The sequence below is a fragment of the Cavia porcellus genome, unplaced genomic scaffold, assembly GCF_034190915.1.
Source record: "Cavia porcellus strain 051 isolate PalLab524CR breed Dunkin Hartley unplaced genomic scaffold, mCavPor4.1 scaffold_34, whole genome shotgun sequence".
In the NCBI taxonomy this organism is placed as follows: Eukaryota; Metazoa; Chordata; class Mammalia; order Rodentia; family Caviidae; genus Cavia; species Cavia porcellus.
This window is the reverse complement of record NW_026947517.1, coordinates 5,342,114-5,356,128: the sequence shown is the minus strand read 5'-3', so window position 1 is coordinate 5,356,128 and position 14,015 is coordinate 5,342,114.

Here is a 14,015-nt window from a genome sequence, read left to right as displayed (position 1 = left end):
ACTTTTTAATATAGTTTCAAGTCAGGAATTGAGATGCCTCATGTCTTGCTATTGTTGCCAAGAATCGTCTTTGTTATTCTAGTTTTCTTCGGTTATCAGATTAGTTTTAGAAATATTTTCTCTAGATCTGTAAAGTATATTAATGATATTATGATTGGGATTGCATTGAATGTGTGTAACAGTTTTGGAAGTATGTCCATTTTCTCAAAGTTGGTTCTTCCTAACCAACAGGAAGAAATATCCTTCCATTTTCTCAAATTCTCTTGAGTCTCCATTTTCAAAGTAGTATAATTTTCAGCATATATTTCTTTTACATTCTTAGTTAAGTTGATTCCTATGTGTTTCATTTTTTTCAGATACTACTATGAAAGGCTATATTTTCATTATTTTTCTCTCATGGAGTTTTTTGTTTGTGTATAGGAATGCTATTGATTTTTGAATGTTAACTTTGCATCCAACTATACTGCTGAATTTGTTTATTACCTCTACTAGTCTTTCAATTGAGTTTTTGGAGTCTTCTAAGTAGAATATCATGTCATCTGCAAATAATGATAATTTAACTTCTTCTTTCCCTATTTTTATTCCTTTTATTTCTCCCTCTTGTCTGATTCCTCTGGCTAATATTTCCAGAACTATATTGACTAACAGTGGTGACAGTGTACATCATTGTCTTGTTCCTGATTTTAGTGTGAAGCCTTTCAGTTTTTGTCCGTTTAATATAACATTGCTGTAGGTTTGTAATAAATGGTGTTTATGACAGTGATGAACATAGCATCTATTCTGAGTTACTGCAGGGTTTTTTTTTTATCATGAACAGGTGTTGTATGTTATCAGAAGCTTTTTCTGCATGCATTGCAATGATTACATGATTTTTATTTTTGGCTCTGTTGATGTGATGTATTACATTCACTGATTTGTGTATGTGGAACCATCCATGCATTCCTGGAGTAAATCCTACTTGGTTATGTTGTATAATCTTCTTGATGATTTTATACACTCTATTTGCCTATATTTTATTGAGAATCTTTGCATCAATGTTTATTAGTGAAATTAGTCTATAGTTCGCTATATGGTTGGATCTCTCTCTCAATTTGGTATCAGAGTGACACTTGCTTCCAAGAATGAGTTAGGGAGGACTGCTTCTCTTTCTATTTTATTGTTTAAGGGGTATTGGAGTCAGATCTTCTCTGAATTTCTTAGGTAATTCAGCCCTGAATCAAGCAGGATCTGTGCTTTCCTTTGTTGGTAAGTTTTTAATCATGCTTTTGATTAAAGTAGCTGATATTGGGTTATTCAAAATTGGTATATATTCTTGATTAAGCATTGATAGGTCACATGTTTCTAGAATTCTATTTCTTCTGTTTTCCACCCTATGTGAGTAGAGATGTTCAAAGTAGGTGTTCATGATGTTTTCAATTTCCATGAGATCGACAGTAATATCTCTTTTCAGTCCTTATTGTGTGTTTTTATCTTGATAAGCTTGGCTAGAATTTTATCAATTTTATTCTCTCAAAAAATGAATTCATTGATTCATTTATTCTTTGTATTGTTTTTTTTGGTTTAAATTTAATTAATTTATTCTCTAATCTTTAGTATTTCCACTCTTCTATGAAACTTGGGTTTGATTTGCTCTTCCTTTTCTAGAAGCTTGAGATGTAGCATAAGGTTATGTATTTGTGTTCATTCCATTTTCTTGATGTGACTACTTATTACTATGTATTTCCCACTTAGGACTGCTTTGTGTCCCATAGGTTGTGGTATGTTATTCTGCATTTTTTTGTATTATAAGTATTGTTTTATTTCTTCTTTAATTTCATCTGTAACCCATTGGTTGTTCAGAAGTTTGTTATTTAATATCCATGTATTTATGCAGGTTTTGCAGACTTTTTGCCACTGATTTCCAATTTTAGTGCCCTATGGTCCCATAATACACATGGGATAATTTCGCTCCATTTGCATTTACTTAAAAATATTTTATGGGATAATATATGGTCTGTTTTGGAGAATATCCCATGTAGAGTTGAGAAGAATGTAAGTTCTGATGTGGTTGAGTGCAATACTATGTAAACTTCCACTACGTCCATTCACTCACAGGTATGATTCAGTTCTGTTATTTCTTTGCTGACATTGTGTCTAGTTGATCTATCACTTTGTGACAGTGGTGTGTTTAGTTCTCCTATTGCAATTGTGTTCTTGTTTGTTTAGTTTTTCTTGTCTATTAGGATTTGTCTTACATAGTTGGGTGCTTCTATATTTGGTGCATGTATACTTATAATTGTTAGTTCTTCCTGTTTTATTTTTCGATATACAAATGTGAGTGGCCTTCATTAACTCTTTTAATCATTTTAGGTTTGAAATTCACTTTGTCTGCAAACAGAATAACTACCCCTGCTATTTTCTGGTTTCCTGTTGCATGGAAACTGTTTTCCATGCTTTGATTTTTAATCTGGGTTTCTTTTTGAGTCAGATGTGTTTCTTTTATGCAGCATACTGTGGGATTCTATTTCTTGATCCATTCTGTCAACTTGTTTCTTTTGATGGGTGAGTTGAGCCCATTTACATTTATGGATATCACTGATATGTACTGGCTTGAATTTGCCATATCGTGTTCCTGTTTTTGGCTTCCTGTTTTCCTCCATGGTTTAGTTTTCTGTCCAGTCTCGTGGTTTCTTTCTGTTGTTCTGGAGATTGTGGTCATTTTTATCTCTATCTAACATGTCTTTCATTATTCTTTCTAGGGTTGGTTTTGTGGACATGAATTTCTTCAGTTGTTCTTTACCATAGAACTATCTTGTTTCTCCATTAAATTTAAATGAAAGTGTTGCTGGATACATCATTCTGGGCTGAAAGTTGTTTTCTTGTAGGGCATGAAATACTTCACACCAAGCTGATCCTTAACCTAAAGATTTGTGCTGAAAATTCTGCTGTGATTGTAATAGTCTTTCCTTGATACGTGAGTTGTGTCTTTTTCTTTAACAGCTTTCAGTATTCTGTTTCTATGCTGTATGTCTCAGATCTTAATTATTATATATCTGGGTATAGATTTATGTTGGTTGTGGCTGTTTGACAGTCTGTATGCATCACTTTCTTGTATATCAGACTTTTACCATGTTTGGGAAATGTACTACTATTATTTCTCTGAATAGTTTAGTTATGTCATTAGTATCATCTCCTGTACTTTCACTGTCTGTTACTGTTATGTTTCTCTTCATATCATCTTGAAGCTACTGAATTGTTATTTCATGTTGCTATGTTGTTTTTAGAAGTTCTACCCTATCATGATCAGTATATATGACACTGTCCTCAAGCTATCCTCAGCTTCTTATAAATAGCTTTAACAGCTTTCAATAGTTTTTTGTCTTGGATATCTCCTTCCACTTGTTTCAGGGATTCTGCTTATTTTCTACATTATTCTTTCAAAGTTTCAATCAATTTCCCATGATCTTGTCTTTTTTAAAATCTATTTCTTCTCTAGCTATGTTGTGCAAATAGTTTAATATGGTTGGTATTTCTGTCTTTACATGGGACATTCTTTCTAATTTGATTTCCACTATAGCCTCATGAATTTCTCTCTTTACTTCAGTTGCTATCTTTACAGAGAGTACTAGTATATGAGTTTTAACATCCTCTATTTCATTGCTACCTGTACTTGCTCCTGATTCACTAGATGTTTGACATGTTTGCATTTTGCCAATTCACCTTGTCATTTTCATCCTTTGAGTACATATTTGGTCTTCCAATCCCAACACAGTGTGGATTTTAGGGTCCTGTTGTGTGGCTGATGTTTGTGCAATTGCTGGGTACCAAAATGAAGAGGAGAGCCTGTCACCTGAATTCCTCCTGCTGGGCCTGTTTTGTGACTCCTATATTCTTCCTGGACTAACCAGCCTAAAATAATAGATCTAGGCAAACTCTTAGTTCTTGCTATTGCTATGTCTTTAGGTTGTTGCGGGTCACCAGATCTCCCTGTCTATAGTGTTTGTGTCAGCTGAAGCCCTATTGTGTCACTGTGTGTTTTATAAGCTCTTTTAATTTTCTCCAAGTGAGGCGAGGCCTTATTGGTACACTCCTCAACTTGTCTGATGTTCTCTGTGTGGAATGTTACTCACTCTCTTGCCAGGTATTCCAAGGGTTTGTTTTTGGAGGGAGCTTCATTTCTGCTCCTATTTACCCACTGCAGACCTCTATTTTAGGGGCACACTCACCACATTGACTGAGCCTGCTGACAGCTTCTGTTTACGTGAGGGGTTCCTGAGTCTCTCATCGAGCCAGCATGGTAATCCACTGTAGTCCAAAGTTTTAGGAGAAAGGGTCAGAGCCAAAGGTCAACTGTAATACTAGGTCCAGGAGGGGGGGAGTTTCCGACTGTGTGGGCCTGAGTGGCAGTCCAGTGTGTCCTTGGTTGCCAGTTCGTGGGACAGACCCTTGGTGGTAGTCTGGGAGTCTCAAGTGAACATCCATTTATTGTAAGGCCTTTTGTTCCTATCTCTGTTGGTCAGAGACATAAATCCCATATTCTACATGAAAGACAGTGCAAGTACCTTGTTGGGCTGTGGTTCCCAAATCAAGGCTCATGTGGTTTTGCAAAACCACCTTTCATATTTGAGAAGTTTCATCCATGAGCAACACCAGGCCTAGCAAGTAAAGTTAATGGCATGGGCCCTGCATTAACAAGGGCTTGGGTCCATGGATTTTGTCCTTGGTAGCAACACAGCTACCAGAGAAAACCACCAGGCCATCTGTACAATATGGTTGCACCTATAGAACAGTTTCACAATATTGCAGTGTGTCCATAATAATGGGTTTGATGGTGTCATGGATATATGGGAATACTTAGGTGGTGTCCTGGTCAGTGTAGGGATAGTTATGGTCAGCCCTAGCTGACCCAGACTTAAGAGGCTTCCACAGTAAGCCAAACAGTGGGCATCACCCTGATGAGCTTGTTGCCACAACAAATATCTGTATCATTTTTCAGTGATACACAGTAACACAGGTGAAGAAATATCCACACCACAATGGGGTGCCCCAATGCTGCATTTACCTGTTGAACAAAAGTGGAGCTGCATCCAGTTATGCTCCTTAGTTCCCTATCCACCCCCAGACACTGTACATAACAGGCCCCAGGCCCTGTGGTGTGGTCATGCTCTCCATATCAGCACCTTGATAGTCTGGCATCTCTGATCCCAGGCTGCTGCTATCAAGAAGTTTATTAAAATCTGCTTATCTGCTCACGGGTTGTCCTTTTCACATTCTGTAGAACTTGTCACATAGAGGCAGTGCTGGCTGGAATAAATTTGGCACATCTTCTGTGGGCTCAGCTTTGTGTTATCAGCCCCATTTTCCCATAGCTATAACACCCATGTTGGGACAGTTTCACTCACATTTTAATTCAACTGTCTCACCAGCTCCCATATTCCAGGGCTATACAGATAGCATAGGTGTATCATGGGTAGAGAGAAGTAGTCCCTCAAGTCCCCCTCCTTGGGCTAGGGGCTCCTCCACCTCCACCTTCTTTCAAGTAGCAGATGTGAAGGAACTCACAGAGACTGTCCTGGTCATGGAGCCTTAACCTCAGAAGGAGGCGGAGCTCCCTGGTTCATGCAGTGTGATTTCAGCAGGAGCCTGCAGTGATTCGAAGGCCTTTGTGGGATCCACATGTCTATCACTTCTGAAGGCCTTCAACATGCTCTTGGGAGTCATATGGACCCTTTCCAGTCCGTACATGTCTCTTAACATTATCAGTAATCAGGTAAGTGAATATTCATCTCACAAGGAAAAACCCTGCTCATGTATTGAAGAGCACTAAGAGCCTACTTTGTTTTTTAGGTCAAAGTACACTTGTATTGGTGAGGAAGGAGACTCCTTTTGCATTGCTAGAGGTATATTCACTTCAGAAATCATTTTGGTAGTTAATTTAACAGTAGCCCATCAGACTAACTTAACATTCTGTGCATCCATCCCTATGTCATGAAGAGAATTTCACAAGATATTCACATCAGCTTTGTTTTCATAACTGCAAACTACAATGTGAATATCCAATAACATCTAAATGAATAAAGAAACTACAACAAGTCATGAATTGAAATTCTAATAAAAAATATAAAAACACTGCACAGTAACCTCAGAATGATTGATTGGTGAAAGAAGGCAGAGAGGACAAATTTTGTCCAGTCATTACATACATTTGTAAAATATTAAAAGATACAAGGCAGGCCAGTCTGTGCCTATCTGATACATGAGATAATACTGTGTTATAATAAGAGTTGCTGTGGATCAGGAATCCAGGAGGCTTTTCTGAGGCTGCTACCATAGTAGATTGGTGCACAGAGCTACATACTCAGTGAACATGCCACTTGGGCAGAATTTGCTCTCAGGCGTTGTCCTTTGTCTACAGGAATGACTCAGGACAAAAGCCTAATGTTTCCTCTGTCTGGTTTCCCTTTTCTCACTCAAGGTTCATCAGCCTTTCCTCAGGGAAGCTGCAGAGATAGCAGTGACTTCTTTGGAGCCAGAGATCCAGAGAGGAACCAAAAAAAAAAAAAAAAAAAAAAACCACCATACTGGGGAGAATTAAGGAAAAGATCAGGAGATTGGTCACAGTTATTTTGTGTGAACCTTAGTAGTACCATCACATAACCTCTGCCATAGTCAGTTATTTAAGAGTGAGTCAGGAACTGAGGAGAGAGCTCATGATACAATACTTGCTTACCAGGCATGAGACCCTGGGCTCCATTTCAGCACTGCTAATGCAAAATTAAAATAATAATAATAATAAGCCACAAAGTTTGGACCATAGAGCTGGGGATTTAGCTCAGTGGCATAAGCGCCTGCCTTGCAAGCAGGCAGTTGTGAGTTCGATCCCCGGTACTGATGAAAAGGAAAAAGACAAGAAAAAAAAGTTAGGACTGTAATATAGGCAACAGGCTACTCAGGATATGGCCATCACAAGATGAACTTTCAGCTACTGAGTAGGAGCTCAGGCCACAGGCCTGGTGGCTCACACAGGTGTGAACATAGGAACTATGGACTTAGAAATGGGGATGTAGCTCCATCCATAGTGCTTGCTCAGCCTGTCTGAGGTCCTGATTTGAGTCCACAGCACCAATATATAGAAGAAATTGAGATGCTTAGGGAAAATATGGATGGCTGAGTCAATGCATTTCCACACCCTCATGAAGCCACCAGGGAAACATGTCCAGCAGAGGAGTCTCATTTCTACCACCACACAGCAGGAGCCAGCATTTTGTGCACTGTGTTCCACCTCCATCCTACCCTTTCCTGGATTTCACTTCTAATTCTGTGCTCTATGTATATGTGACACCAGTCCACAGATTTTACAAATGTTGTCTCACATCACTGATGATGTTCCCAGGTGGCAATTGCCAGAATGACTTCCATAGAGAACACTAACACATTGGGAATGTCCTGAGAGGCATCATGCCTTGTCTAGGTTGACATAAGAAACCAGAAAAATAAGTTTTATCCAAACCCCTGACTTTTGCATCTGAGCTGAGACCCTGCCTGCACTGCTGTTTTTTCTTAGCCATGGGAAATATTTGCATTCTTCCAAGGATTCATCACTTGGGTGAAGAAGCTATTGTTTATTGTGAAGGACAATGGAGAGTCATTCTGTGGGATTCCCTATTATCCAGAGCAGGAATTTCTGTGAGATATCATGGTCCATACAGAAATTATGCAGGAAGCTGGTGGATGCAATTAATTATCAATTTACTAGGCTCTGACAGATATAATGACCAGATTAAACATAACACTGTTGTCTTGTGCTTTAATGTTTTACTGGCAACACAGTCTCCCTGGAGAGAACACCATGTAATACCCATATTACTGTGAATGTGCCTAACTTCCTGGCCTCTGTACATGTGAACACATAATAAGGTTAGTTCCTCTAAGGCACACAGCATGAGGTGAAACATCATTATATAAACTGAAGATGGAGGAAAGGCAGGCAGAACCCACACTCTCTGTCCACTCACTTTGCAGTTATTTATAGTATAGCACCCCTGTAGAGTGACCATGAGTAGAGTAACACTGCAGACACCACTCTTGCTCAGAGACAATAGGACACAATGGTTGGAAAGGGAGGTGTATGTCAGGCTTCCCTGAAGAAGGGAGGACAGGTGATCACAGCACTATTAGGGACTTCTGTCAGCATGTGAGGACCACCTGGGCCAGCACTACCCCATTCAAGGCAAAGAAAAGGCTGGGTAGGGGCTCTGCAACTGCAGCAGGAGTTTGATGTCCAAATCTATAAGATTCCCAATTGAGTTACACCAACCTGAGCTCACTGAAAATGAGAAATGAAGTCAGGATTTGTCCTGGGTCTGTGGGCCTCTGGGGAGTGCATGGGACACTTTATACAGACAAAGACTCCAAGATTTGGGGCCTCCTGCAACACTGAGACATGCAGAAGTGAGTAGGTCAAAGAAGAATGGGAAGCTTCCCTGGGGTGGATTTGTGCACAGAACTGTCTGTGACCGGCACTGGGAAGATCTAGGGCCTGCAAGGAACAAGGATAGTTGGTGATTTTTCTCCTTCTGCTGACACAGGGTAGTACCTAATTGAGCTCAAGTCCCACATGCAGAGTTTATGCTAGAGCCATCTACAGTGACCTCACCAGCTTTGGGATCAAAATGAAAACTATGGCGAGGCAGCCTGTTTTGCAAATTCTAGAGCTGAGACTTTTACTGGCTCCACAGCAAGCATCCTGAACTCCACTCAGGGTGACTCCTGCAAAGCACCTGCCTTTCCTTTCCCCTGTCATTGTAAAATTTGTAGTATTTTCAGTTTACATTTCTACAACTAAGTCTGTAATTCTTCTGCACATTAAATTCCAGTACAATTTACCTTTAAAGATAAGATGCCATTTGTTTGATCACATTCAATTCAGTAGCATATAAGTACATCATCTATTTGTACAATTTCCACATCTGTTGATTTCTAGCTCTCTACTGAGTTTTGGACCCACCCATACCCCTGTCCTCTCCTGCTATACCCCACCCACCTCTGACCTTTTTCTCACTGCAATTTAGTACTCTGGGTCTTTAATAATCATTTATCAGATTCTGTTCACTCAAATTTTACTGGAAGATCCTGGCTGCTGTTGCCCTTTGAAAGAAGAGAAAACCCCAGGTAGACAATTCTATCAGGAAAATGTAGAGACCATTGTGTATCTACTCATCTTTTCATTTTGGAAAAGCTTTTCCATGACTTCAGTGATAGAAGGGAACTAGAAATGTCTGATTCATTGCATTTGAAAAACAGCAACAAGTATAATGTAGAAACTACAAAAAGAAACCTTTCCTTACAAGCCATAGTCAGACAGATAGTTTGTAATACAGGTGTAAAAGAGGTGTCATGAGTTCATTCTGTGAGAGATGAAAAATTCTTATAAATCAAAAAAGAATCACCACTGGTGACCAACAAGGGCAGAAAACGCTGAGCCTCCAAAGCTGATTCATGCAGGCACTCATCCCTGAGATGTGCTGTGTCTCCATCTGATGGCAGGTTTTAAGACAGGTGCTGAACAGCACTGGGGAGAACATGGGGGGCAGAGCAGAGCCCCATCTTGCAGCTCCATTAGAGTGCTATGACTTACAGAGGTGTATGGCTTACGGAGAGCTGCACAACTTTGCCAAATTTCTTTTTCAGGAGTTTGATTCACAGCTGTTTGAAGCAGGAAGGATCTGGGAACATCCCTATCTTCCACGTAAAGTGTGTGGAGCATCAGTGTGGGCCACAGGATGCAGGGAAAACTGGGGGATGCTGAGATTGGTCTCCCTGGGTCCACAGGAAAAGAAGCCAAGGAATCTGATCATGAAATAATACATGGGTGTGAGAATAAGGATCTCAGTTTTTAAAGTGAAATGTCTCAGACATTATGGGGTTCTGTCCTATATCTTGGATCTCCCAAACTAGTTTATGGTGGAGGTTAAATAAAAAGTGAGAAATTATATGATATGTAGGGCTCCACTGTGAGGGTAAAGACAAAGGATTCTCTGTGTCAGTCCACTTATATTAGGACCAAGGACAAAGGGCAGAGAAACTGAGGAAAGTACAAGCAATGAGCAGGACCTTGGGAGTCACTTCAAGGATGTCTCCAAGTAATGAATCAAGTCAATTCAGTAGCACTGTCTTATCATGAAGACATGGTAGAAGTGATCTGTAGGAGTAATCTTTGCATCTGCAGTCTCTACCTAGTTAACTGGTGTTTTAGCCAGACTGTCCACAGCTGAAGCCTTATCATGTCTTTGGAAGTATCTCTGGCCTCACAAGCCACTACTGGCCTCAGCCAGGACCTGTGATTCATAGAGGCTCACTTACTATGAATCAGCTCCCATCTCCAGGCAAGGGGCCTGGGCTTAGGACAGATTGACAGCTAAACATAAAAAGCCAATTAGTAAAATTTAAATCCTGCTAAAAGCCTCTTCACCTTCTAGTGGTTTCCAACATGACGTCAAGGTGCATCCACACAAAGACATGTAAGAATCTATGTCCAAGAATGGTGTCTCAGCCCTGTAGTTCCTTGTGGTGACCCTGACTCAAAATAAAAAAGAATTTTAAAACAGAATTTAGTCTATTTCAGTGCAAGGCCCTTGTCATAGTTTATGTCTGTGGCCCCCAGGCCTCATGCATTTATATTACGCATTTGTGACTGGTTCATTGTTTATCCCTTGGCCTGGGGGTGTGAGTGCTACACTGACCTAGGGGTGGAGCCAGGATGTGATGTAATGGCAGAAAGAAGGCATGTCTTGCTCTTTTGCCTGTTTCCTCCTTGCTGTTTGTAGCAGCCATGAACCTTGGCCCTGCCATGCCGCCTGCCTTAAAGCCAACTGAGTATGGACTGAAACTTCCAAAAATTTTAAGAAATAAACCTTTCCTTTCCAAACTTTTGGCATCAGGTATTTTGTCTCAGCAACAAGTATAAAGTAACTAAACAGCCCTGCATTCAATTCCTAGAATTCAGTTAAAGAAAAAACAAACAAACAAATAAACCAAAAAACTGAGAGCAAGGGGAAGACCTGCAGAGTACCACTGCTTGGGCTTTCTGAAGAGCAATGTGCCCCAAGTACCTTGAGCCTTCACACCTTTCTTTGGCAGTCTGATTTTAAAAAATGATCAGTTCCACGAAGGATGGTGAAAGTAGGATGTGCACCCAAGAATACAAAATCTCAGTCATGCTGGAGAAGAAATTTTGAATTCTCTACTAAACATTATGGTGACCACAGTTAATAAGAAGGACACCTTTCAAAACTGCTAACCAATGGGTTTTGCAGTCCTAGTCACTGTGAAAGAATTTGTAGATTAGTAATGTGGTAGGTACATTAACTAGATTGATTCTTTCTACAATGGAGCCATAGATTAAAGGCACATTTTTATCCCATAAATTTACATAATTATTGTGAATTTCTAAGTAAGGATAGCCTCCCAGCACTCTGGGAAGACCACAAGTTTAAACCCAACCTGGGGAACTGAGTGAATTATTTAGACCCTGTCTCAAAAATTAAAAAAAATATAAATAAATAAAAACAAATTGTAAAATATAGGGGCATATAGCTCATGCAGAAATCCCCAAGATCACTAAACATAGAATATAAACTGCATAATATGAAACTGCATACCTCATACTAGTTTAATACTATGCAGTTTTAGACTATATAGTTATGTAAAGTATACTATAGTATATAAATATACTATAGTTTCATAGTATATAAACTGCATAGTATGAAATCTTCAATCTATTTATAAGGGTTTTCATATTTCCTTTATTAGTATCTATTTGTGCTACATTAAAATAAGAGGAAAAATGTTTGTTCGTTTTGTTCTGAGATAAGTTCCTTCTATGTACTGCAGCCTGACCTTGAACTCACCAAGTATTTCAGGCTAGCTTGGCATTCCCTGGAGGGTTAGGCACCTGTCTAACCCTCCAGAGTGCTGGGATTACAGGCATGAACCACCATGCTCAGCAAGAAAATGTTTTTTTTTTAAATTTTATTTTAAAGAGAATGAAGCCAAATGAAACAAAACAGAATAGAATAGAATATTTTCATCAAAATAAAAAGATGAACATGGTAGATGACTTAAAAACAAAATCTAACAGTAGGTTGTGTCGCCTGTCTCTCAGTCTGCACAGAAAATGACTCAACATCTTGTTGAACTCCAAATTTTCCAAGATAATTGGACAAATACCGAGATTTTGAAAGATGTAAGCACGGTTTGTTTACATGCCAGTTCGTGTCAAGTGTCAGGGAAAGAGCAGAGAACTCTGAATTAGTATTTCCAAATTCTGGAATTTATCCCATGAAAAAATGATATATGCTCAATGTGATTTTTCTAAGAGGAACTAGAATTTTGTTCATGGTCAGTAACAGGATAACTAAGTAAACATCTACCTATGCATATAATATAAATATTCAACACTATGCAAATATATAAATGATATGAGCAGAACTGGGTAGTAATGTTTAGAGACAGGCGAATACGGGCAAGATGGGTATTCTGTAGCAAGGTTCAATTATGTGGGTGAATTATTTTTATTTGTGGATTTAAATTTTTAAACCCTACTGGTCACACTTTGCCTTGTTGTCAAAGCCCCATGCTGCATTCAGTCTCCTTACAAAACCTAAACACCCAAGAGGCACCAATATTAAAAGAATTAGAAACCCCTTATCAACGGAAGGGACTTGAGCTAAAGCATGTGCAGGTAGCATAATAACTGCTTATCTTACTTTAATATCTTGGTCCTCTCACAGTCTCTGCAGGGAGGAGCTCGGAGTGAAATGAAATCCTCGTTTTGGGGGTAAATGTCCCTGGCTCAGCACAGCCAGGCTCACTGACAGCAGAGGCCATGTGACACCTGAGCCACCTCCCGCAGGCCCCACACCAGGGCTGGGCTCCCAGCAGCGCCTGGCGGGGGCCAGGGACTCCGGGCTGCTCGCCAGTCCTGGCTGTGCAGACCCCTGAAGGAGAGGAGGGAGGAAGGGAGAGAGGGGCCTTGCGGGCTGAGGCTGGGTCACCCCCAGAGCCGTGCCTGCTGCCCTGGGCCCGGGACCGCGCCGGCAGAACTCCTCGCCGAGGCACCTGCGCCCGCTAACCTCGGGGCCACCGGGCCGCGCCACCGCTCACAGCCGGCTCCCGCCTGCCAACCTGGCCCAGACCTCAGCCCCTGCCCCGCCGCAGGCTAGGCCGCTGAAGAAAGAGCGTTCATGTCTCCTGAGGGCTTCTCTAGCGGCAAAATGGCCACTCCGTGCACAAGACCGGCATCCACTGCAAAGGCGAGGCCAGGGCCGGCGCGGGACTGACTGGGATGTGGAGGTGCAAGGCGAGGGACAGTCCGTGGACTCTGCACGCGCAGGTTGCGCCAGGTGGAGTGTAATGTTCGCTTGAGGCCAGTGGTGGGGCACAGTGGCTTGGGGGCGGGGCAAGGGGCGTGGCCAGAAAGTTGTGACCCAATAGGTATGTAGTCCTCCTAAGGGAGAGAATGAGGAAGGGGGCGTGGCATTGGGGGTTGGGTCAGGCTGAAGGGAGGTGTGGTTGCAGGTCTCTGATGAGACTTGTGGGAGACTCTGATCCCCAGGCCTGCTATGACAGGAAGCAGAGGAGTGGACTGAGTCTGAGGCTTGGAATTTATGGATGTCTGGACTCAGACATCTTCCTAGGCCTGACACCTTAGGCACACTGCTTCTCTTCTGGGAGCCTCAATTTCCACTATTGTTATTCTCCTATTATTTTGCTTTGAAATATTGTGGGGTTTTTTCCATTAAAAAAACAAACCGTTATGAAAGGCAATACTCATCTCTTGGCACTGCTGTGAAGATCCGATGAAGAGATCTTCCCATTGTTCCTAGCATATAGCAAGTGCTCAGATACAATTGTTATTTGTGTTGGTGCCCTTCTTTTATTACAGAGAAATGAGTGCTTTCGGTATCCATCATCTGATTTCTTTATATCTTAAAAGTATCTTTACATGGGGGCTGGGGACTTAGCTCAGCGGCATA